Source organism: Poecilia reticulata, chromosome 2 (genome assembly GCF_904066995.2).
Source record: "Poecilia reticulata chromosome 2, P_reticulata-male-v2, whole genome shotgun sequence".
Classification (NCBI taxonomy): Eukaryota; Metazoa; Chordata; class Actinopteri; order Cyprinodontiformes; family Poeciliidae; genus Poecilia; species Poecilia reticulata.
In genome coordinates, this window is record NC_088831.1 from 44,655,180 (window position 1) to 44,680,875 (window position 25,696).

General features: G+C 41.9%; 1 long non-coding RNA gene across 2 annotated transcripts; it reads left to right on the plus strand.

The window, feature by feature from the left end:
* Window positions 1–8,216: 8,216 nt before the first annotated feature.
* Window positions 8,217–17,600, plus strand: LOC103461866 (uncharacterized). 2 transcript variants are annotated; one of them, XR_014086715.1, is made up of 3 exons: window positions 8,217–8,312; window positions 10,030–14,369; window positions 15,021–17,600. It is a non-coding gene; the product is annotated as an uncharacterized LOC103461866 (long non-coding RNA). The 2 variants fall into 2 exon arrangements; XR_533223.3 differs by having other exon boundaries at window positions 14,211–14,369.
* The last annotated feature ends 8,096 nt before the right edge of the window (window positions 17,601–25,696 follow it).

Consider the following 25,696-nt stretch of genomic DNA (forward strand, 5'->3'; position numbering starts at 1 on the left):
ACGCACAAAGCGAGTTAACTGTTGGTCATAACAAGCACTGGAAACACCGGGTGGAAAGATCCACAGCAGAGTTCTTCACCCACTGGGCCGTGTTTTTCTTTATCACGCTAAGTGAAGCTGACAGCTTCTCTGTATTGTTTTAGGAGAGTGTGCATCTGCATCCCGCAGAAACTGAGCGAGGGAACCGTGTTATCTTTAGCTGAAGTCATGTTGGGTGTTTTCACTTCTCCTTTCTGAGGACGCTGCCCCAAAGAAATATTGGCCAAGAACATTTTGGGATAAATCAAATGTTCTTTTTCCTTTTGTGGTAATAAAATCTAAAGCCAAAGCAGAGAGATATAGCTGTAAGACATGTTTTGCGTAGGACACAGTGACTCCAGCACAAACTGTGTTTTTGTTTCTCTGCTTAATTAGGGTTTTATGTGGCATCAGGGTTATACTTGCACCTAAACATTTGATTAGCCATGTTAGCTGATATTATTTACAGTCAACCGTCTTTAATAACCAAGAAATGTTACAAACAAACCATGCTGCTGTTCACCAACAGTAGATTTATATCAGTCAACTCTTAGATGTTGCTACAGTTAGCAACTAAATTAATTAGGCATTAAAAATATTTCCAAATGCTAATTAGCATATTTGTTGTTGTTGACAGTAACAAATACAGTAAGTGTAGCAACAGTTAGTGGCCAAGAAAATCAGCATAAGTAGCAAAAAGCTGTTGTAAAATAGCAATATTGTAACAGCTGGTTGCTAATATTTTAGTGCTAAAGGTATTAAAATAATAATAGTAATAACTGATATGACGCCACTTAAATACCAGTTAACCTAGAAACACCAAAAATCTCTTGGCATTGTAACATTTAATGACTAAATATCTTAGTTACTTTAGCAGCAGCTAGATGCTAATACATATAATTATTCTGACAGCTAGCTGCTAATATATCATGGTTGACAGTGTAGCAACAGTAGCCAACATGTCAGTTAGTCCAGCAGAAATTAGTGCCTAAATGTAAAAAAAAAAAATGCTAAAAACATTAGTAGTGCAACAGCTGCCTTTTACAGATGCTAAACGTTTAGCCATGTTTAGCAGCACAACAGATGGTGTCTGAGAATATCTGTCATTGTAGCATAAGCTAACTGCTAAAGACATTACTGTAACAGCTAGCAGATAAAATACAAGTTAGTCTAAAAGTTGGCATTTAAAATGTGGCTATGATGTCAGTTAGCACAGCAGCAGCCGATAAAATAATTGTGGCAACAAATAACCGTTAAGCTGCTAAAATATCCGCGTTGCAATAATTTGGCTACTAAAAATAACGGCAAGCATAGCAATAATAGGTAGTAGCAATAAAGTTATTAGCTGTTCAACTTCACCCAGCTGACCAGCAGTTAGCTCCCCCAAAATTAATTAGCATTGGAACAATTAATGGGTAAAAAACATCTGTTGTTGCAGCAGCAGCAGTAGCAGCAGCTAACTGCTAGTTTCACAGATGCAAGTAAAATATCAATTTGTGGAACAACCGTTTCTGGTTAAAGCTACTCATTTTATCTAGTTGCTTGAAATATCAGGTAAAATTAAAATGTGCTGAAAATCATTCTCTAATTCAGTCTCGCTGTTAACTCGACTTCCAACTGAAAGGTTTTCTCTGATTCTCACAGCAGAGACTGAAATATTCACACAAATGGTTGCAAACAAAGAAGCTTTTGAGGCGTAGTGTCCAACCATGACAGGATGCAGCTTCAGGTAGGCCAACTGTCCCTCTCCCAGTGACCAATGACAGTAAAACTGACTGAGATTTTTTATTTTTTTAAGTGCACATCAGATGTTTACTTGGTAGAATGAGGTTTATTTTAAGGAATTAGGTTTCTGGGTAGAGGGAGAGTCTCAGAATGGCGTCTTGTTGTCCCCAGTGGTGGATTGTACCAACTTGACTGCAGGAAAGCTCAACAGGTGGAGACAGGAGAGCAGTAATTCGGCGGTGACGGAGATCTGGGTCATTGCGTCAGGAGACAGGCATTGTGACCAACACAGTTTGCAATGCGGACCTTCTCTAAAGGTTTGGGTTTTGGTTGGTAATAAGCTACAAAGACCTGAATTCCTTCAGCCCAGATGACGTCCCAGAAAGCAGAAACAGCTCCAGGGACTCACTGGTTTACAGTTCTGGGGAAGTGGCTTGAAAAAGGCTATTGTTTGACATTATTGTTCACCAGGTTGTAGCAATGAAGCCCGACTAAGCAGATGGCAATCGCCATGGCTACAGTTTAGCCATTAAGGCAATGTCATTGCTTTGGCTTCCTCTGGGGACACAAAAGGCCGATGGACACAGTGAGACGTGACTAAACAAAGTTTCTTGAAATTTGTTAATGTTAAAGAAAGAACCACAACCACCCAGGCCACACACAGACCTCACCCCCCAAACAGCGCCTTGTACTGGACCAGCCGTGTGGTAATGTGGAACCAGGCAGCAGGAATTAACGAGCCGAGACGGAGGGCGGGGCCGGACGACAGTCAGGGTGAAGCAGCGTCTGACGGTCTTCACGTAACCCGTGTCAGACTTAACTGGACTCTTTGCTGCTGGACTTCAGTGAGGCGCGGATGTGTCTGCGTCGCTACGTTTAAAGTCCAAATTGCTGTGTGGTGAGAACATGGCTCCATGGTCCTTCTGATCCGCCCTTTTGTGTTTGTGTGGACGTTCCCACTCTCCTCGAGTGAGACGGGGACAGACATGGGAAGCTCATTAATGTCGCAGACTTTACAGACGTAAGAAATGTTTGTTGGACTGCATTTGTTGAGGCTCTTCGTACCTGGCACAACGCTTGCCATTAATCTCCATCAGGGATTCCTGACAGCTGCAAGCTAATAAAGAATTAGCTTCATGAAATATTTAGGCCCAACTTTCTCTCGTTTTATAATTGGTACTTAAAGCAGAGATCTGCTGTTCCAGTCACTGTTTCATTGAATGTGACACATCAGAGGTCTGTTCCTGTAGCTGCTCCTCAAAATGGGAAAACAAGAATACATGATATTCAGATGAGATAAATTGATTTTCATGAGTCTAAAAATGACAACCTGGAAATGTGAACTTTGTTCAGCAGCAAACACTCCGGTGTGATGCTGAGCTAAGCACGTTGTGCCGATTGAAGCTTATCGGAGGATCTGTGAAGCTTTGGAGCTTTTCTCTGTCAGAGGAGGAACCAAGACTCTGGACCGGAGGGGTTGTCCGTGTAACGCTAACTAAGGCTAGGCGCCTGACTACGGCCAAGTATAATAATAAGCACTCAGATAGGTTCGGCTATGGAGCCTGTGTGTGTGAATAAAACACCATCAGACAGAAAGTAAATTGAAGTTACTGTATTCAAGCTTGTTTTTTTTCCATATATTTAGGAAGATATGCAATAATAATAATGATATTTATAATAACAGTGATTTTCTATTAAGACACAACAAGAAAAAACAAAACAACAAAAACAATAAACCCTGATGACACCCAAGAGTTTTTTCTACTTTGAGTCCATTTGTGAATCCAGGGTGATTAATGGTTCATCAACCAATAAGCTGACAGTTTTCAGTCCGTGATCCAATGGAAATGGGTCCAGAATGAGAAAGTAGATTGGTTCATTTAAATGTATGTATGTGTAGATTCTCTGTGTCATGCAATAATATAATTGCAATTTTAGTAAATCCTGTTTTTAGTACAGTGAGATTTTTCTCAAGATTGTGGAAACATTGGTGTCATCATTTATTTGTGACTCAGTGAATGTCATGTTTTTTTATTTATTTTTTATTTTATTTTATTTTTATTTTATTATTTTTCTCTTATTTCCTTTTTTTATGGACCTTTTTGGTCTGGAATAAAGATTGATTGATTGATTGATTGATTGAAATCCTACCGCAAAGCTGCGGTGATCCGGTAGTTCGATCGCCATCCTGGGTTGAAACAGGGGGTGAAAAAAAACCTGACCTAAACAAGGTCATAAATAAAAATAAAACAAATTAGAGTTCACATTTAAACAGGGTTAAACTGTTATACAAAATAACTAAACATTCAATGATTACAAATATATATATATATATATATATATATATATATATATATATATATAAAGTATTTCTCAGGAATCGAATTTCAAATTAAAGATCGCGATCAAGTTTACAAATTCAAATGAAAGTTACAAATCAAGGGTATAGATCAAATTAAAGTTCCCTTTTAAGTTGTACCCAAGTTTAATTGACAGTAAAGTCAGTTAAACTTCATCGACTTCGTATCGTTTCAATAAACAATCGTTTCTTTTTTTTTTCTTTTGTTGCGCAACTCAAAAAAAAATTAACCAAACCCAGATTTCCATAGGCCGTCAACAAAATCAATGAAAAGTATTTAAAACTACCCTAAAAGGACGAATTTACAAAAAAATCAAAGGGCCTATTTAATATTTTGATAATATATAATTATTCGGCCACAAAATTAACAAAAAGAGAACGACCTTTTCATCAATAAAGTCATTTTTTCAATCATCAATGCATAATTTGAGTGGGCGTGTCGCCACCGCATTTCTATTTTTTTTTTAAAAAACACAAAGTACGTAAAACAAACGACTCACCGTCGAGCGGTTGACAGAAAACACCAAATTAAATCCTTCGGCTGTGTTAACGAGCCTCCATCCAGCCGTGTTCTTCCATACGTTTAGAAGACGCCAAGACGAGCAGCTAGCCACAGCGACAGCAGCAACGTCTTCTTCTTCTTCTTCTTCTTCTTCTTCTTTTTGGTTTTATGGCGGTTGGCAAACAACTTTAAGGTGCATTACCGCCACCTTCCAGGTTGGAGTATGGATCAGAAGCTTATATCCTTCTCACAAGACCCGTCCTTCTAAGAAAACTAAAAATACTATCAAAAATTATGTCCCCTGAGGATCAGCAGCAACATCAATGGAAGAGATCCGAGTTGACCTGTGACCCGGAACTTAAAGTGTGCCGTCACTTTGACCCGCCAAAATAAAATATGGGTTGATTATTTTGTGCTAACCAGCAGAAACGATAAATGCCGAGAGCCGGTTGTGCTCTGTTGACAGGAAGTGTTAGAGGGGTCGACATATCAACTCGTCTGTTTTTAAAACATCTGCAGTTTGTATCAGTTCTGCATCAAAATGCTAAATACTAAGCAGACCCAGAGAAAAATTTATTTTGTGGTGTTTAGTGTGAGCAGATGCTACGAAGAGCTGTTAAAGCTTTTTGGTACACAATAAACTCATTAAAGTGGTTCAGGAACAGAGACAGAGTTCAGAGGAGGTAAACATCCACCCTGATCGATCAAACTAAGCAGACGTCGAATCCAACCCAACATTTAAGAGTTCAGCGGGCCTCATTAATGACTTCTACCATTAATACGACAATAAATAGCATCCACTGTAAGCCAGAGAACGAAAAAAGAGCAGCAGAAAGTTTACTGGCAGTTTACAATATTAAAAACAAGCAAATCAAAGCAAATAAGGCAGTAAATGTCTGTGGAAACCAGAATTCCTGTCGCAGAAAACAGCAACATTATAAACTGAACTGTGTCACCCAATAAACAAGCCTGTTATGTCTGAGTCTGAGCCCGCTGTTCTCCCGAACGCTACAATAAATACAGGAGACGCTCAGCGCTGCGGCTGAACTTCATGTCATGTAAGTTTTAATTAAATCCATGAATGGAAATAACTGAAAAGCAGGCTTTGTGATTTCACAGTTAGTATGTTTTTGTTCTTCCATTTGTGTTTCTATTGCTCCTAGAAACAGCCCAACCTCCAAATAACGAACTCCCCGTCATTTTCTGGCAATAAGTTGCTATTATTTGGTGTCTGGAAAATGACTGAGCTGATTCAAAAACCTCCAGAATGTAATATCAAGCGTTACCTAGCAACCCAAGCCGAGTCCAGTCCGTTAGCTAGCAAACAGAGCAGATCTCCAACATGTTTGGTCAGCTGCTGTATGGTCTGCATAATGGCTGCTGGAAAAGACTAGTGTTTTGTTTATGACTTTACCATCCAGAAACCACTTGCTGAGTTCCTTTTGGTTGTGCAGGAGGCCCCACTAATGCTTTTCAAAGACGCAGAGTTGAATAGCAGACTGGTCAGTTTGCGTAGACAGTTTTTGACGTGGAAGCCAGCTGAAGCTGCTTCGGCAAACGTTGAGAACAAAACCAGACCAGAAGGAGTTTTGATTTTCTGTTTCAGTTTTTCCAGACCTCTGGACGTCACTTTGACCTGAGACTGAGATCAACACATGCTAAGAGTTTGTTTTTAACTGTCTGGGCTGGAATAGGAGGTCAAAGGTCAACTAACCTACTTCAACTTAAGAAAACTCTATTAATACTTTTGTTGATGCAAATTCCCAACAGTCTCCATTTCATCAAAAACAGGTGAAAATTTTATAAATAAAATCAGGGACAATTTATTGACTATCACTGAGTGAACAAGGGCTGCACAGTGGTGCAGTTGGTAGAGCTGTTGCCTTGCAGCAAGAAGGTTCTGGGTTCGATTCCCGGCCCCGGTCTTTCTGCATGGAGACTTCCATGTTCTCCCTGTGCATGGTGGGTTTTCTCCAGGTACTCCGGTTTCCTCCCACAGTCCAAAAACATGACTGTCAGGTTAATTGGTCTCTAAATTGTCCATAGGTGTGAGTGTGTGTGTGCATGGTTGTGTGTCTCTGTGTTGCCCTGCGACAGACTGGCGACCTGTCCAGGTGACCCCGCCTCTCACCCGGAACCTTAGCTGGAGAGGCAGCAGCACCTCCTGACCCCACTGAGGGGTAAGAGTGCAAGAAGATGGATGGATGGATGGATGGATGGATGACTGAGTGAAGAAGTTTCTTAAAGATTAGAGGAAAACATGAAGGATGAGAACAATGGGTGTGTTTGGTAATGAAGCCAAGGAATCAGCTGACAGTTAAGCTGGAGTCGAAGTCGGAGGAAAATCTTTTCCATGTGAAGCTGGACGGTGGGATTTCTCCGTCTGTAAGCGTGTCAGACCAGTTTACACGCGTTATTCCCAGGGGAGTTTGTTAAACCGCCAGTTAAATGCCCCACGCTGTATTTCTGCCAGGTGAGTTTTAGCGGACGCTGTTTTTGGGATCTGATGTCGTGAGCGCGGATTACTGGTGTGATTCAGCCCCATTTTAACAGCCGCTCGGCTCTGCCTTCACTGCCTCGTAAAACACGTACCGTTCCTTTAAAATATGTGGTTTCTGGAATTAATGAGTTCCTTCCTTTTGGTTTTGGTGTGATGATGTCACCTTCATAAACCACGCTGATTGCTGGAGGTTGGTAGGAAAGAAATGGATTTACTGGACCTCCAGCGTATTGTTTTGTGTTTGACCGCTCTCCCATGACAGATTTACTCGGTTTGTAAATCAGAGACTGAATCCTGGGATGAAGGAAGTTCCTCTAAATCCCTGCTGTTCTGCTCTGTTAGCTTTGTTATCAGTAGCTCTGACTTTATAGCCTTGTTTGTTTATCTGGAGGAGGTTTATGTGCTATTTTGCATTTTATTTAGAAAATCCAGTGATTTTGATTTGAAATTTGTTTTTTTAAAACTGATAAATCATTTCCAGACTTGCTCCACCTTTAGCTTGACTGATTAAATGATCGATCAGTTCTCCTTATCGGTTAGCGTGTGCAGGGCCGCTGCCAGGAATCTTGGACCCCCCTTGACAAAATATTTGTTTGGGCCCCCCTGCAGAGCAGGTAATTGTGATTTTTGTTTTCAAGAAGAGACGGTAAAATATGTTTTGTTGTTCTCTGATGGAAGAAGGAAGTTAGAATGTAGACTTTTAAAGGAATAAATTACAGTTAAAAATACAAGATGTCTTGGGGAATTCTTCTACTTCTGAATATTTACGTTATTTAATGAACTTAAATTTTTTTATTTGTTTTAATCTTTTTCAAAAACCTTTTCTCTTTCTCACTGTTTATTCCTGTTTTTATTTTAATGATGTAAAGCACTTTGAAATGCCTTGCCGCTGAAATGTGCTATACAAATAAAATTTGATTGATTGATTGATTGAACTATCTTAAGAAAAATAAACTGATAGAAAGGATATACGTTTTTTTAATATAGATTTTATAAATTGCATTCTGATCCACGCTCCTTTCCAGTAGGTGGCGGTAATTCACACCTTTTAGTTGCTGCCAACCGCCATTAAGCAAGAAGAAGAAGAAGAAGAAGAAGAAGAAGAAGAAGAACCCAGCTTCTTTTTCCACCGAACAAAATGGAGGCGTCAGATTTCAGCGGTTGGAGGATTTCTCTCTTTTCTCTTTGGCTAAAGACCAGGGTACATGGTAGGATATACAGTATAAGCAAATATGAAAACGAACACCCTTATAATCTCTATTTGTAACAGCCGAACCAAAAATATTCCTTCACAACACAAAGAAAAGCTCCAGAAATTAATTTAGAAAACAAGCAAGAGCGTCCAAGATGTTCAAACTTTGATTTCCACGCCGTGAAGACACCTTTAAACGGTTCTGTTGTCATCAGAGCGAACAAAAAAAAAATCATGAAATAATTTATGTCGTTTCCATCCCTTTTCTTTGATTCATCATCCACCAGTCGGAAGGTATTTGGTTCTGATCTCAGCAGAACAATAATCGGCCTTTTCCTGCTCATCATTATTTAACGTGTCATAAAACCCGACTCGGTGTTTCCCCCGAGCCGCGGCGCGGAGCGGCCGTTCGCCGGCACCTGCCGCCGCCGTCCGGCCGGCTAGCTCCGGCCGCGGCTCGGGGCCCCGGGCCGTCCAAGCTTTCCGACATTAAGCGCTTTATTGGGGCTGCTGGGGGATTGCGCTCAGGTCAGGAAGTTTTAGTGCAAACACATGAGGCCTGGGCTGATCGGGGAGGCAGAGGCAACCGATTTGTCTGTTTTGTGGAGGTTTGGGGAATACATGAGCATTATTCCGAAGCCAAGCCCCGAATCTGGGCCAGGTTCGGCAGAGAGCCTCTGGAGGAGCTGAAGTCAGCTGGCTCATGTGATGGCTTGTGTTTTTCTGCCCTCTTCATGTGAAAAATGAGCGGAACCTAAAGCACTGGATCCGATTCGACTTCCTGGCTTTTCTCTGACCCGGTTCTGACCACATAATTCCAGAACCAGAGCCGAACCCAGAAACTCAAGCAAATAATCACCGCTAGCACAGGGCTTTCTGCAGTGTTTCAGTCTGAGTGGTTAAAAATATGAAACCGTTTTTTATTGGAGGTTTGAATAAAAACATTTGTTCTGGTTGTGACGGTTTGAAGGATGTGAGGTTTTCTGATTCCAGGAATGATAATCAGAGAAGCTGGACTGTTTTCAGCTCCTGTTTCTGCTCATGTGATGGATTCTGCTTTCTGGGCTCTTTGTATTATTAAATCTCTACCCGTTAATAAATTATATTTATTGACAAATATATGGCGCCGCTTGTAACAATCCACAGTGAAAACACGATATTTGACCATGTTATTAATTCATTTATAAAGATCACAGTTTTGAACTAAATATTTAGGTCCAAGAAGTAAAAAAAACTCATAAAGGTAATAAGCAGGAGTTTTTAAAGATGTATGGAAGGCCCAGCTTTTATTTTGGTAGTCCATTTCCTGTTATTGGCAAGTGAAAATGCACATTACATGAATTTTTAGCTCTGAGCTAAATATTTGACTAATTATTGAGTTTGAAGCTAAATATATAATTGTCAAGCTAAATATTGAGTTTGAAAATAAACATTTAATTTGCTAGCTAAATATTTATCTTCAAGCTAAACATTCAGTTATCAAGCTAAACATTTAGATAAAAACTGCATGTAATTATTAAGCTAAGTATTTAGCGGAGATAAATATTTATCTCCAAACTAAATATTTATTTTCAGAATATTTAGTTGTAAGATAAATGTTTAGCATGTTGACTCATAATTTATTTTGAAACTGACATTAATAAATGACTGAATGACTTGGTGAAAATGTGACTTTGATAAACCCCATCATGACAAACTGAATAACCCAAATTATTGCTGTAAATGTTTTACAGTATAAACGACAGACGCAGGTGATCGGTTTGTTTCCTCCTGCACCAGCCGCCATGTTTCTCCGTACCTGCCTGCTTTTCTAGATAACATTGTCGTCTCCAGCGGGAACACGGCCCACTGGCTTCAAACAGCCGTGAAATGGCAGCCGAGCCAGATAAGACCTGATTAGACTTGTTGGATTTGCTGCTCCACCTGCATCATCAAACCCTCAAACTGTTGAGCTTTTCATCCCTGGGAAATGCTGATGGTGCGTTTTCCTGCCCCTCCCTCAGCGGTGACCTCTTGTTTCTGAGCAACCGCCATCTTATCTGCCTCCGAGTCTCGGTGAACATGTGGAACCACTCGGCTCTCTCGGGGCCGGCTGCGCCGGGTTGTGATGCGGCGGCTTCCCCTGCTGCCACTTTGCGGCTCTTTGGTTTTAACTCGTTAGAAATGTGTCTGAGCTGCTTCGTTTCACTGTAACGTCCATCAGAATAAAACCAGAGAAGCCGTTCATCAGCTCTGGAAGGATGGTAGAAACTTTAACGCGCTGCTTCTGATTCGTTTTGGATGTTTGGCTGTGCAGCTGGAAGGATTTTTATGTTCACATTTGTTGCTTTCAGACAGATGTTGTGGTGCGTAACCGTGGAAACCAGGTTTTGTTTTCACAACGAGGAGGTTGCTGATTAGCATCTCAAAAGCTCAAATAACCCCTGAAATCCAAATCCCAGAGGAGATGAAAAGGAGGAAGTTAAATCCCCTACTCCAACATCTCTCTGTCCGGCAAAAGAAAAGGAGGTGGATTAGCAGAGTCGGCCAGTTTGTCACCGTGGAACATCGTCTCTATTTTAGGACACTCAGCTGTTAGCATGTTAGCAGTGTTCAGTCAGAGGGCTCTTCAGAGTCATTGCAAGACTGACTGCTACTGGAGATCCTTCCTCCCCACAGAATCTCCATCAATGACTTTTTGAGGATATTTGGAGATGAATTATTAGGTCAGATGTAGAAGGAGCAGCTAAACGGTGAGTTTTAGATGAAATCTAGGATAAGAAGCGTCTGATGGAGACACACTCCAGAGGGACTGCAGCTCTGCTGCGTTTTGTTTGTGGTTTCCTGATCCAGTTCCGATCGTAAACTGGCTGCAGAGATTCTGCCGGTTTCCCTGCAGGAATCTCGGCCCAGTTCTGGTTCTGTTCTCCAGGCGTCGGGTTGGAAACAGAAAGGAAAAACCTCCAGGTCTAGTTAAAACACGAGCTCTGCTGCTGAGAGCCGGTTAACTGCAGTGTTTTGGACCAAACGCAGACGGTCGTCACGCTGAGACAGAACGAAGGTCCGGTCGGCTCGGTCAGCGTCTGAGGAACGGCTTCCCTTTGGCCAGAGCCTAAACATGAAGAAACTAAATGTAATGATTAACGTCGGCCTCTTGCTAACAGCTCAGGTCGTCCTGATCGCTGCTGCTTTAGATGCAGCTGGAGGACAAACTCACCGCGCTTTCTTCTTCTCCTACTACTCTCCAGTTTTCATTTTTTGCTGGCATTGCTCCTGCTAACTTTTAGGTTTTTTTTTTAGATTTTTCTCTCTAGAAGCTCCAGCTGGTCTGGCGTTCCGATTGGCTGAGATATGATGATGTTAAGCTTTTACTTTAACGCGGAAAGTTCTCCTGGTCCATCGTGGCAGACTGGTACTGAGCCCGGTTCTGGTTCTGGTTCTGCTGGAGCGTTCTTTCTGTGAAAGGGGAGCTTTTCCTCTCCCCTGGCGCCTCCTGCTGGTCAGGAGGACTGAATGCTGACAGTGAACGATCCAATGCTGGGCTTCCTAATCAGGATCAGCTGGAACTCCAGAAAGTTTCTCTACATCTTCAGGCTAAGAGCAGCCGAACCGACGGCCATGTTTTTTAAAACACGTCCGTATCGAGAGCTAAAGTTAGCATGACGCTCTGCTATACCAGGCATCACCAATGTGTCAGCCATGGACTGAATTAAAACATATCAACCAAGAAAATGACTTGAGGAAAATTAAATTCTTAAACATTTACGGTTGAATCCAGAACTAAAGCTGAAAATCAGTGACGTGACCTGAAGGAGATCATGGATGCTGAGTCAAAATGTAAAATATTCATTAAACAGCAAAAAATCAGAAAGCCCTGAACAAAAACAAAGGAAGTTTACTCGTATAAAGTTTTGAGTCCGTTTTATATTTTCTATCCAAACATTTGATGAAGTGAAGGAATCTGCTGCTGAAAGCAGAGGAGCTGAAACCTGCTGGTTTCCCAGCTGCTGGTTAGCAGGTCGACCCTCAGTGAAACTCTCAAAGCTCCGTGTTTCTCAAACGGATTAAAACTAATCCAGAAATTGCAGATTGCTTCACTTCGCACTTCCGCGGCTGAACTCCTGAAAACCCCCGGAGGCTGGAAACCCGTCAGAAGATCCTGCAGTCTGTCGGGTTTTCACGATAAATTATACGCCTGCAGAAATCCGCTCTGCGAAATCCCAGAGGCTCGGATTTATGTGGGATTACGTCCCTGGATTCTTGTCTTTCCAACTAATTATCTCCTGGATGTAAAATGTAACAAAAGGCTTTATTTGATCGTCACTTTTTGAATTGTAATTTTTCCGAAAGTTGTCCAGCAGTTTTGAAGTTTTACCCTAAAAATTTGAGTCCTGGAAGGTAAGTGAAATGTTTCCCATATCCTCACAGATTAATTCTTATTAATCTGGAAGCCGCAGAAATTCAGGAAGAAATGTTGAGATCCGAGGGAAACGAGTGACGAGGACGGGTCAGAAAAAACCAGATTCACTGATGAATCTGGTTCATCAGATTAAAAGGGACTAGTTCATTTCACTTGACTAGTACTAGTAATGTTAAGGAATTATTGACTTAAATAGGCTCCTATTTCTTGCTGAAAAGTTACAAGTTTTGTTTAATTTTATGTTTATTGAGACATTTACACTGGAATTAGACCAAGAATATTTGGTAAGATTCTGTTTTTGCAGTGTGGAACGTAAAAGTGTTTTGTTGTCGACTTCCACTTTGGTTGTTCAGGAGGCTCCACTTCTGCTTTTCAAAGACCTACGGCGGTATTATTGTGAATCTGTCTGCAGCCACTTGTAAACGTTGAGTTTGGAGGGGTGGCCAGCAGCAGATTATTTGGATTTAAAGTGACAGGACCCCTAAACCAGCTAAAATCTGATTATTGTAGAAAGATTTTGTGGAGTAACGTAATGATGTTTTGTGTAGGCCATGGATCTGTCGCAACCTGTTACAGGAAGCAGAATATGGTGCCTCTGACCAGCAGAACTTGGCCCATACTTGGACTTTTCCATGACTTCATCTGTGCTGTGGAATCAGCATTTAGATTTGGTGCAGACCACATCATTGTTTGTATATCTGCTTTGTTTTCACCACGACTGCACTGTAAAATTACGCCTCCGTGTAATTTTCTCCTGTTTGCTCCGACGCGAGGTATTTCTAAACGCTTCCAGATCATAAAAAGCTGGATCTCTGTGGAGTTCCTAAAGCGCAGCAGATGGGCTCGCCTGTCTGCAGGCCGATGTTAGGCAGATACGGAGCGACGCGGCGATTCTGCCTAATGACCATGGCGTCCTGACAGTAGCACTCAAGTCAAGTTGTATTCCACATCATAAATCAACAGTCGACTTTTGCTCCAACATTCCTCTCTAAGAGCCACATTATGTCCGTCCAGCCAGCGGAGACAGCTGGGACTATCTTATTCTGGAAATGGGAACCCGACCAGAGAAGCAGCTGTTAAAACATCGATAAGACGCGGAGCGGAACCGCTCCGGGTCCGGTTACGTTTTGCAGGGAGAGACGTCACAAACGCAGCTTTGTGCCGCGGGACCAAAGAGGCTCGTCGGGTGATAAAAACCCGCGCTTTTTACGACCGCGCTTCTGGACTTTCTCAGAGCTGTCTTCGACTGTGGAGATGATTAGAAGTGAGCCCTGGGCACGAAGCCACAGAGACGAGCCGTCAGCTGGAGGAGATCAGACCCGGCCCGCAGCATGACGGCTGCTCGGACGTGGCGACGGCCGCGGAACGCAGCGAAACGCTCCGAACCGGGTCAGGGCTCTCCGACCTGAGCGTCAGGACTCATCAGTCACACTCAGGACTTTATTTTCTCTTGCTAGGCCTTGTAATAAGCAACAGTTTTATTGTTCTTGTTAAGATTTTTCCCTCTATTTCTAGGCAAATTGGACAGGAAAAGGTCAAAGGTCAGGCCTTTTTTGCAGCATACTCCGTAAATCTCTCCAGGAAGCTAATTTAGCTGGACGACCAATCGTCCTAGAAGTTACTACAGTAAACAACAATAATGTTGTTTTGGGAGCATTTTCAACCGATATAAAGGTAATAATGTCATGATATTGTAAGAACTCATTCAGAAAGATCAATAAATTTTATTATCAAGTCTCTGTAAACAAAATTATTATTTAAACAAACCGAAGCATCAGACTAAAACTTAAGACTTCTGTCATCCACTTCTTGTTAGAATGAGAAAAACTATAAATTATTGATCATCCAGTCGATTTATTGGTAATCGGTCTTATAATGTCACATTAACACTTTTGAAGAAAAATCTTTGTTTAGTCGTCCAAATATCAATAATATCATTAGAAAAAAACATGGTTCAGCATAGATTCCCATTTCTATTTGCTACTTTGCATAATGGGAAAGACAAGAGAACGCGCTGTTCAGCTTCTATAAATTTATTGATCTTCATAAATATTTTTAAACGTTTAAATAAACTGAGACACTGAGTTTGTTTTACGCCACACGTCTCCAAAGCTCCCCCAGCTCACCAAGTCGTCATGACAACCATTAGTTGGCAACCTCTACTTCCTGTTGAGCAACCGTAAAATCGACATCTGATCAAACGACGCTCAGCGTAGCCTCTCTTTATGCAGCGCTTTAAAAGTTGACCTAAAATTCGCATCACGATTGGATTGAAGCATCTTACATCGATAATCGTGGCACTTTTCTCTGTTTTTCAACTTGCAGCTGGACTTTACCGCCACCTAGTGGGTTGGAGGGTTTGGATCAATGATAGAAGAAGGTCAGAAATGAGAAAACTGAGAAATTAAGGTTTTCACTGTCCCAGCCCGACTTCAAATACATCCAACAATCATCCATCCAACTATCGTCCATCCATCCAGCCATCATCCGTCCGTCAATCGTCCATCCCTTTGTCCGGTAAATATTGACCAACATGATTACATTTTTGAACAAACAGATGAAATTCTGTCAGAGTTGACTGCCTCGATGAGATGAAGCAAACAGGAAGTGATGTCATTTCATGGAGTCATTATATAAGCCGTAGCGTTCAGAGGTCAAAGGTGAGGGAATTGATTTCATGGCGTCTCCTGAGACGCTTTAGAGAAAACATTGCCAGCGCTGAAAAGGGGGCCATGCCGAGACGTCTTGGATGAGTTTAACAGATTCATCAGGGAGGATGAGGTGAACCAGGCTCTTCATCGGCCCTGTGTCTGTGCGGAGACTCCCGCTGCCGGGAGCTTCACGCAGAACCGCTCCTCACACCAAGGGTGTGCCGAATGGCAGTGGCAGCCAGAGGGATTCCCAAGCAGAGCTGAACTTTTGAACCAGTTGCCTCATCTCTCTTCCCAGAGAGACGAATCCTTCCACCTTTGTGTTTCGGGCTGGAGGTGGAAGCAGACGCTGGACTCTCTGTGAACTTTTCTCATTAACCCACTTCCTGCACCTCATCCACGACACACAGCATAGTGGCTCATTGGCACAACCAGCTGCTGGTTCTACACCAACATCCGGGACTGAGGAGCTGCTAACGTTTCTTCGGGAGATGCTAACATCTCCAGCCAGATGTTAGCTTCCACTGATTCTGGGGAAATATCGGGAATGTAACGTCTCCAACTGAATGGATAAAGCTGTGTGTGATAGACATCCTAAGTGCACAAAAGAGCGTTATCACAGATCCTTCATCCCAGCAGCTGATAGGATTCATTGAGTCCGTTTTAATCCAACTCCAGTCCGTTTAACTGGAAACTCCAGTTTCTTTCATCACCTGCTCCACCTCCAGCTGCTGTGGTTCTTTCTCTCTGCTGAGTCAAACCAACCTGTTCCCCTCCTAGCCTGTGGGGGCGCTGCACCAAGAACCACTGAAGGAAACGACATGAAAACCTCTGAAGACACTGAGCGCTACTAACTTCGGTCACCAAACAAAATTACATCAGGTTAGAGGACTTCTTTTTAGTCTTTGGCAAAAGACCAGGAGCTGTTTCTCCTGCTAGTGCTAGGCTAGCATGTTTGTTTTGGTTGTATTTACCCAGAATGCCCTGTTCTGCAGTCCACTTCCTGCTGGGAGCAATCGCTGGTCGACTTGCAGTGTTAATAAAGTGTCATTTTACTAAAACAGAAATCCCAAGGCAACATTATAATTTAAAAAGACAAAGAGCCACAAAATAAAAACTTATCAGAGTTCAAAGAGTCCAGTCCCACTGGGATCTGGTCCTGGTCAGAATATAACAAAGACCAGCCAAAAACGTCTGAATGCAGTTGATGACGTATGGGACAAGATTAATATGAGTATATTATGGGACCATGGACATGAAAGCGTCTCAGAGCCATTCTAGGAAAAAAAGTAATTTTCTGCCCAAAAATGAAAAAAATTCTCAGTTTGAAAAGTCAAAAATCTACTGGAAAAAATTTAGAAATTTTTAGATTAATCTTAGAAATTTTCTAGAAAAAAACTTGAATAAGTCTGAGTTTAAAAAGTTTAAAATTTGCAAGAAAATTCAGAAATTTTGATTTTTGATCAAAAGTCTGAACTTTTTTAATTCAGATGTTTTTTCTCAAATATTTCCATGTTTTTCTGAAAATTTTTAGACTATTCTTATTTTTGATGTCTTTGATGTTTTTATGTTTTTAATCTTATTTTTTCTTTTTTTAAAATCTCTAATGTTTTTATCTTTACTTTTTAATTTCTTTTCATTTCTCTTTCTCACAGTTTCCGTTTTAATGATGTAAAGACCCCCGGAAAACATCCCAGTTAAACGACGTTTAACTAAAGTCCGACGGGGTTTAGAGTCCCAGTTAAACGACGTTTAACTAAAGTCCTACGGGGTTTAGAGTCCCAGTTAAACAACGTTTAGCTGAAGTCCTACGGGGTTTAGAGTCCCAGTTAAACAACGTTTAGCTGAAGTCCTACGGGGTTTAGAGTCCCAGTTAAACGACGTTTAACTAAAGTCCTACGGGGTTTAGAGTCCCAGTTAAACAACGTTTAGCTGAAGTCCTACGGGGTTTAGAGTCCCAGTTAAACAACGTTTAACTAAAGTCCTACGGGGTTTAGAGTCCCAGTTGACGGCGTTCAACTAAAAGCCTAGAGGTTGGAGTCCTTGTCAAACGGTGTTTTTGACTAAAGTCCCAGAGGGTTAGAGTCCCAGTTAAACGACGTTTAACTGAAGTCCTAAAAGGGGTTTTAATGTTTTAATCTTTTTTTAAAATCTCTTTCTCACTGTTTATTCTGTTTTTATTTTATTTATGTAAAGCACTTTGAAATGCCTTGCTGCTGAAATGTGCTATACAAATAAAATTTGATTGATTGATTGATTTTGGCAATAATTTATTCCTTCTTTTTGTCGTTATTCATCTTAGTTGTATATTTCTTTGGATGTATTTTTAGTAGCTGAATATTATTTATGTTTCATTTTTGCTCTTATTAAGCAGCAGGTTATTCTTGTGTGACTCTATTTTCCCTGATTGCCTGTCACTTTGCAGTTGAGTCAGAAATCTGATTAAAGGTATTTTTATTCTATGGTGATCGGCCGTCAGGTCAAATGCTCCACATTTTCCAGAAAGATGGATCAAAAATAAACCGCGTCTCCTGGTTTATGCCGTTTCACGCTGACACCGATACCCCACACTCAGCCATCTGAAACTAATTGCCCCATTTGCCCATTGCCAGTCCAGCCCAGTGACCTTATAAACTGCTGTCCAGATTAGGTTCCCAGTCACGAACAGTTGCAGATAGTAATGAGCGGGTTGCTGCGCCTGGAATAGACAGATGGGAGCAGCGGCTGGTCGGAGCGGCTCTGCTGCTGCCGGAGCCATCTGGAAAAGCCGAGCGGGATTCCAAGGCCCGACAATGAGGTGAAGAAAAGTGATTTCCCCGGCGGGCCGGTCGGGTCGGGTCGGGCGCTGATTTGTACCGCGGCAAACAGGTGGAGCAAACCCGAGCAGCCTCAGCTTCTGGTTTGCAGTTCATCCTGGTTCTCCTTCAGAGGCGGCTGCTGATTGATGGCCCAATTCGGTTTTATCCTTTTACCTCATATTCTGACAGTAAAAGTGTCTTTTATATGCAGCTGAAATGATAGAAGTCCGCCTTCAGCGTTCAGCTGAGGTTCTGACATCTTCAAGCTGCTGCACTGAACTACGAAACTACGGGAGTTCCTCAGGGCGCAGACCTTCCTGCTCCTGAACCAGCTGGTAGCTTTCTGTGAAGAGAAGCAGCAACGCAACGCCGACCTCAACCCAACACTCAGCCTGCAGAGACCAGCAGCAGCTGGTTCATTTCAGTTTGGTTCTGTTCAGTTGGGTTCTGTTCAGTTTGGTTTGGTTTGGTTCACTTCACTTTGGTTTGGTTCTGTTCAGTTTGGTTTGGTTCACTTCACTTTGGTTTGGTTCTGTTCAGTTCGGTTTGGTTCTGTTCAGTTCAGTTTGGTTCTGTTCAGTTCGGTTTGGTTCACTTCAGTTTGGTTCACTTCAGTTTGGTTTGGTTCACTTCAGTTTGGTTCTGTTCTGTTCATTTCAGTTTGGTTTGGTTCACTTCAGTTGGGTTCTGTTCACTTCAGTTTGGTTTGGTTCACTTCAGTTTGGTTTGGTTCTGTTCGGTTTGGTTCTGCTCAGTTTGGTTTGGTTCAGTTCTGTTTAGTTTGATCGGTTCTGTTTGGTTTGTTCTGTTTATTCAGTTCAGCTCAGCTTTTTCAGTTCAGTTCTGTTCGATTTGTTCAGTTTGTTTGGTTCAGTTGTTCAGTTAAGTTTAACTGTTAAGCTTGAAGCGATGTAAAGTTCTCTGACATCATCTATTAGTGGCAGTAAGTATAAATATGGTTCACTATTCAGTTCAGATTGCCCAAACTCATTTAACTAAATTCAGCCAGCTGGTTCCGGTCCGGTTCTCTCAGAATGGCGGTTCTGCTGTGGCTTGTGAGGCGGCCATGTTGGATTGTTTAGTTTTCAGCCTGCGTGTCGGTGAACTCCATGTGGGCTTTTAATCCGACTGTCAGTTTGAATTCATTTCATGCATTTTGACGCCGTCCAGTGAGCCTGAAGTTGATCCGACAGACGTTCATCACATCTGATTTACACACGTTACACAGAAATGATGGATTTTATTTGCAGAGGCGTGAAGTTAGCCTCATGCTGGAGGAACTGGGAGGAACTCGCCTCCAGTGGGGCATGATGAAGATGAATCAGACTCAAACAGCGATGAAGATGATGAGCTGCAGGAACACCAGTAGGAACTGGAACTGGTGGAAAATCTGTGGAAATTATGAGCAAACATTCCTTTTTGTAGAGTTTAATGTCATTTATTTGCTAATTAAATAATGGGAGGTTGGTGGAATGCAGCTGCTGCCCTGAGGCAAAGAAAAACTATAAAATTAATTTATAATCTGTTTATTTTTTCCCTTCGAGACATTTTTTTTCCTAACTGTCACCATAATTTTGACCACAGAGTATTAAATAATAATTACTGTTGTTAATGCTTCATGTTGTGATCCCGGGTCACATCTGAATTCTTTAATAATTGTTTAAGAGCTTGCTATGTTCAGTTCTCTTCATCATTGCTACATCGTGTTGCCATACCAGTTTATTTTTTTGCTTGGTTTCGTAGTTTATTCTTGGGTTCCTCTCTTTCTGGATTAGGATTTTCTTCTCTTCGGCCATATTCTTGTTTTTCGTCTCGGTTGGATTGGGGAACAAAGTTGCAACGTTTGCTCCACCTCCAGCTGCTGTGGTTCTTTCTTTCTGCTCTGAGTCAAACCAACCTGTTCCCCTCCTGGCCTGTGGGGGCGCTGCACCAAGAACTACTGAAGGAAAGGACACAAAAACCTCTGAAGACACTGAGCGCTACTTTATACTTCACTTTAAGTCGCTCTTTAGTGAGGCGACCCGCCTGCAAAGTCATGTATTTTCATCTTCTGGGCAAAATACCAGGATGTGGACTGAAGACTCACATGTTGTTATTTTAGCACCAAACTCTGGACTCCGTCCTCCAGCTCTTCCATTAAGTTTGCTTTTTTGTTTTTCTCATGACTGAAAACGGTAATGTTCAGTCCTTGGTTCATGTACATCAGTACGAATTAACACTTGAGCCAAAAATGCTTCATGAAGAGGAAAGAGACATGTACAAGTCGCTGGACCAGCCAGACTATGGGAAAAACTGGATTATAGTCCAGAAAATAAGGTAAACAGAAATGGAGTGGTGTCAGATTTTGGAGGTTTGAGGAGTTTTCTTCCGTGTTCAGCTAAAGACCACAAGACATTTCTCCTGCTAGCGCTAAGCTAGCATGTTTGTTTTGGTTGTAGTTACCCAGAATGCCCTGCGTTGTATCCCACTTCCTGTGTCTGGTCCGCTTGGTGTTCTCATATGCATTCAAACTGCACCAGAGTTCATGTCAACCAAACCCAGACTGAGGTTTGTAGGCTGACCAGAGCTCAGCTCAAAGTTTGATTCACATTCCCCAAATGGACCGGACTTTCCGGACAAACGGCCTGGAGTTGGATTGAAGCGAACTGAACAAGGCTGGTGTGAACTCACCCTAAATCATCAAATTTAAAAAACTGGGCTTTATGGTTGATGAAGGACCTGGTCTGGATCCCCAGGCTAAATCCACGTTCTGCATTTTAGTTCCTCACAACTTGCAAAACAAACTTTGATGTTTATTGGAGGTAAAAAGCATCTCAAACCTGCAGGAGGTCCCGTACTTCCATGAACAGATGAAATTCAGGGGATCATGAAGAAGTGTTAAGTTTGAAGAAGATGCCAATAGACTGCTTGGACAAAGGGGACAATTCAGGAACAAAATGTCCTGTACTTGTTTTGATTTGATGCTTAGCAACTAAAAGCTTCTTCATGGTACGAAGCGCGTTAGGAGTCTAATATCCCTTTTCACATGCCTTCGTCCGGCGGAGCTTCAGCCTGTCGCGCTTGTCTTCAGCTGTTTGGGCTCCATAATGTGAGAGCTCCCAGCTCCTATCAGCGTCCCTTTGTCTCGTCCCACAGAAAGCCTCCTGTTGATGACTTATTTTGGAAAGCAGAAGCTCGGGCCTCTCAGTGCTCAGGACAAGATGGCGAGTGACAGGGCCAGGCTGGCTGAGCCTCGCCTGTGTGAAAACTGGGGACCTGATAACAGCTTTTGGGAACGCATCCAACATCATCATGTTATGGTGAAGTTTGGGCTTTATTTTGAAAGTCAGTTACTTCTGCTTAATGTTGATGGTGACCCTGCAGTATGAAAAATATATTCTTTACTTCTTTGTTAAAAAACTGTCACTATGTTGTAATCTGTGAGAAGATCAATCTTCTCTCTGAGCTGCGATTGCTGTCTGAAAAGATGCACCAAAAACAACGAGTCAGAGCCAGGAGGCGGGTCTTAGTGCTGTCAATCAACCTCATGTACACTGCTAAATGTGCTAATGGTACTAATGCTAATGGCTAACAACTTATTTATCTGACGTCATCAGTGGCTATGCTAACAAACTGTGCTAACTGCAACACAGCAGAAAGTAGGAGTGGAAAAGGGAGGAGGAAATTAGGTTGATTGACAGCGCTAAGACCCGCCTCCTGGCTCTGATTGGTTGTTTCTAGTTAGTACTGGGAGAAGGCAGGAGCTCGTTTGGTCTCATCTCAAAGTCACAGTGACAATTTGAACAAAAATGTTTTTTTAATATAAAAGTTACATACTGCAACTTAAAAAAGACAACTAAAAGCTAAAGTTAAAGTGTGACTCAGTCTAAAGTTTAGACAAATTACAACAAAGTGGGCGGGACCAGTGTGGACAGAGGGGCGTGGTCAGATAGCATTCAGCTGCTTAGCCGTCGCCAACCTACAGAGGGCAGCACTGAGATAGCAAAATATCTGAGAACTTAATACATTTACATGTAAAAGTCAAACTACGCACAAAAACGTAAAGATAAAGCCCTAATTAACATATTTAGACAGTTTATCGGCAGAAAAAGTAGATTTTTCACATGATATGCTGGCTTTGTCCAATGGGCTTGTTGCGCTTTGCTTTGTTTCAGGCTGTCTGGAAGTGGCTGAAGGTTTTTATGGTTGTTATTTATTCCACATATTGTGCAACTTTTCCGCTGGGAAACTGCAGCAGTCCCTTCAGGTATCAGCGGCCGGGCAGGAACAAATTCCACCTCCTCTGTTTGTATCAGTTATTTTGACCAGTTTGAACGAATGGCTGATTATCCAACATCAGCATTATGCAGAGTCAGAGTGAACCACCAGCTGAGTTTATTACCTGCTGCTGCAGCTGCTGACCAGCATCAGGGAGGGGAACAGCTTTCTGTTTCGCTGCAGGCGGGAACGTAAAATTTAAAAAGAAACACCAATTATCTTCAGCGGTTTCCAACGTGAAACTCATTACAGATCTCAGTCCACCTTAAATCCCTAATGAAGCTGGAGCAGAAAAACGGGTTCGTCCCTCATTGTTCCTCCTAGAAATACAGTTTCCAAGTTATTCTGGACAATTAAAAACATTATATGATTAATACATAGTATCTGACCACATGGAGCTTTAAGGATCATAAAGTTCCTGTCATGAACTGCACGTTAAAATCACGAGTTAATCCTCCAGGTTTGAGTTTCTCATCTGGCATGAAACAATGAAACGGAGCCGGCTGCAGCTGTCCTGGTTTTCCTGTAGAGCTCATTAATCTGTGCACCAGCAGATGCAAAAAAACAAAACGGTTTTAATCACATCAGATTTAAAAATAACAAAAAGACAACACATCTATGGATGTTTACAGCAAGACGATTTTAGGAAAAAATGTTTCATGTGTTCGGTGCTTGTTGGATGCACACATTATTTTACTGCTCAGCGAACCAAACACACACAGCCAATACGATGCTGGGTGCATGTTTATGAGAGGATTCATAAATAACAGCAAGCAGTCCTCAGTGTGAATCAGTCTGGTTTTAATGCAGGCAGCATGAAAAGTTTTAACCTCCCAGGCGGCTGTTTGCTGCGGTGGGACATTTGTAAAGTTACATCGTCATAAGAAAAAAATGGGGTTCATTTTTCAAAGTAATTCCCTCAACATTATTCCTTCATTCATAAACGTCACAGTTTCAAACATTCAGTTTGCAGTGAGACAGCTGAATATTTAGTTTGCAAACTAAATATTTAGCTTCAAAAACATTTTTTGGAGATAAATGTTCTATATTTTCAGTTTGTGGCTAAATATTTGGCTTACTAATTAAATATGCTGTACTTTTTCTGACTGTGCACCTGTACAAACGGGACCCTGATAGTTTTCTGGGGTAAATTTCTACCAGTAAATCTGTGGCGTTTCCTGGAAATGCTCTTGAAATGGAAATTTATCCCAAATTCCTGCAGCCTGGATAAATGGATCTAGAAAAAAGATGGAGGCCCATGGAAAACTTTCTGTTCCTCTGTGAAAGTTTACATTCTTACAAGCTTCCAAGGTCTGTGCTTAGCTTAGCATCCATACTCAGGGACTATTTTATCAGTTTGATTTGACTCCCAGAGTTTCATGAAGCTCCATTTGCACTGTATGATTTAAACCTCTGAACCAGACTTAGACTCTTTGTTTTGATTCGTGCTCTGGTCACAGAAACGTTAAACCCAGTCCCATGTGACCCGGAGAGTTTTCAGGGTTCCTTGAATGCTTTCCCAGGAAGGAACCAGGTGTTGTCAGGATATTCCAGCCTCTGTGAAACCCATCACAGAGAGGAGGCGGAGCTCGGATTTCCACGGCGACCTCTGAAAACACGCAGCAGGAAACATATTGTTTTACCAAATTAATAACTTGTTTTGATTAGCTGACTGATTACCAACAACACTTCGTGTCACCGGGGCTTCCTGCCTGCAGGAGACCGCATCCTGTGTTTCCACGGCAACCTGTAAATAAATGCGTCTCCTGTTTCAAGGGGAAATTGTTTTGTTTTTGGTCCTAATTGAGTAGCTGTAGTATTATTTTCTGGAATAACACTTTGAGTGCTGAGTGAATTATTGAGCTGTTTGTTTTACACCCCCCTCCAATCATCAGCTCAGTGCTGTTTCCAGCTAAGAAGAGAGAAATTTCATGGATTTTTTTTGCTGAAACTTCATCGCCTCACACAAAAAATAATCCTATCTCATAAAATAATCACATGTCCTGATCTCAGAGAGGTTTTGGTGTTGAAAGCTGAGCAGCAGCAGCGGCAGCAGCTGGAAGCTCGGGATGGAAACCACCTGTGTTTGTCTGACATTCCTCTTGTTCGACGGTCCGCTGTGGCTGATTGCCTCGCGCTGCAAAGGATTATCTCGCCTGTTTATGAAATTATGAAATCGTTAAACAGCTTCATCAAAACTCACTTCCAGGTGATGTAAGGATCTCCGTCAGCTCAGCTCTGAGCATCAAGCCAGATCTGCTGCACACATGCAGGAGAAGTCACGTCTGTCTGATGGGAGTTTTACATCATTTATCACGTTGTTCACAGTAAGTAAACATAAAGAAGGAAAGGAGGAAGTACAAATATTTAATAGAAAGAAACTACATTTCCTGTTAGTTTTAGTTTTTTTTACAGTAGTGGACACAGCTAAGTAAAAAGTTATATGTGTACACTAACGCTAAAGCTCAATACCAACATGGTATTTAGCAGAAGCTAATGCTAAAGTGCTAACATCAATTCAAATTGTATCTACCGTTGAAAGACTGCAACGCTTTAGCATCAGTTTGTTTTTGACATTTAAATTTACATGCACTATGAAAGCTAAATGTGCTAAACATTTCAAAGTTAGCAAACATGCTAAGTCACTAAACAAAACATTAGCTCTGTTATTAGCGTGTTGGATCAGGAGCAGGATGAGGTCGACGCCCAGAGGGAGACCTGTTGACACTGGAATGGAGGTTCACCTTTAAGGAGGACGACTCCTGAACGGAGGACATGGTACCGGCCCGCTTTGCCTAAAGTACTAATACCTGCTTCAATCACCATGGTAACATCTGTAAACCAATACTGCAGATGAGCTGATGGTCAAAGCAACCTGGGTTTCCTCAGCAGAACCGCAGGCGGGCCTCCTCCATGCTGGTTTTGTTTGTTTTTGTGGTTTCATTCACCAAGCTAAATCTACCACTCTGTGACAAAAACTTTCACTTTTTGAATCAAGTCACTGCAATAAATGACATTTTGGATGATATTGTTACTTTGCTCTGCTGCTGTATCTGAACATTTGTCTACTGGATTTCAATGGATGTAACTTTAAATGCCAAACGGATCTCGGGGTCAATGGGTCGACCCTTGTTTGTTTCCATTATCTGCTCCATATACAAACCCAGCGAACGCCTCTCTAATCAGCCTGCTGATTTCCTTCCAAGGTAATAGTCCGGATGTGTAACTGTACCGTCATGTTGTTTACTGGAGGATTCAAACAAACCAAAGGACTTGTTGCTGAGTCCAGCAGATT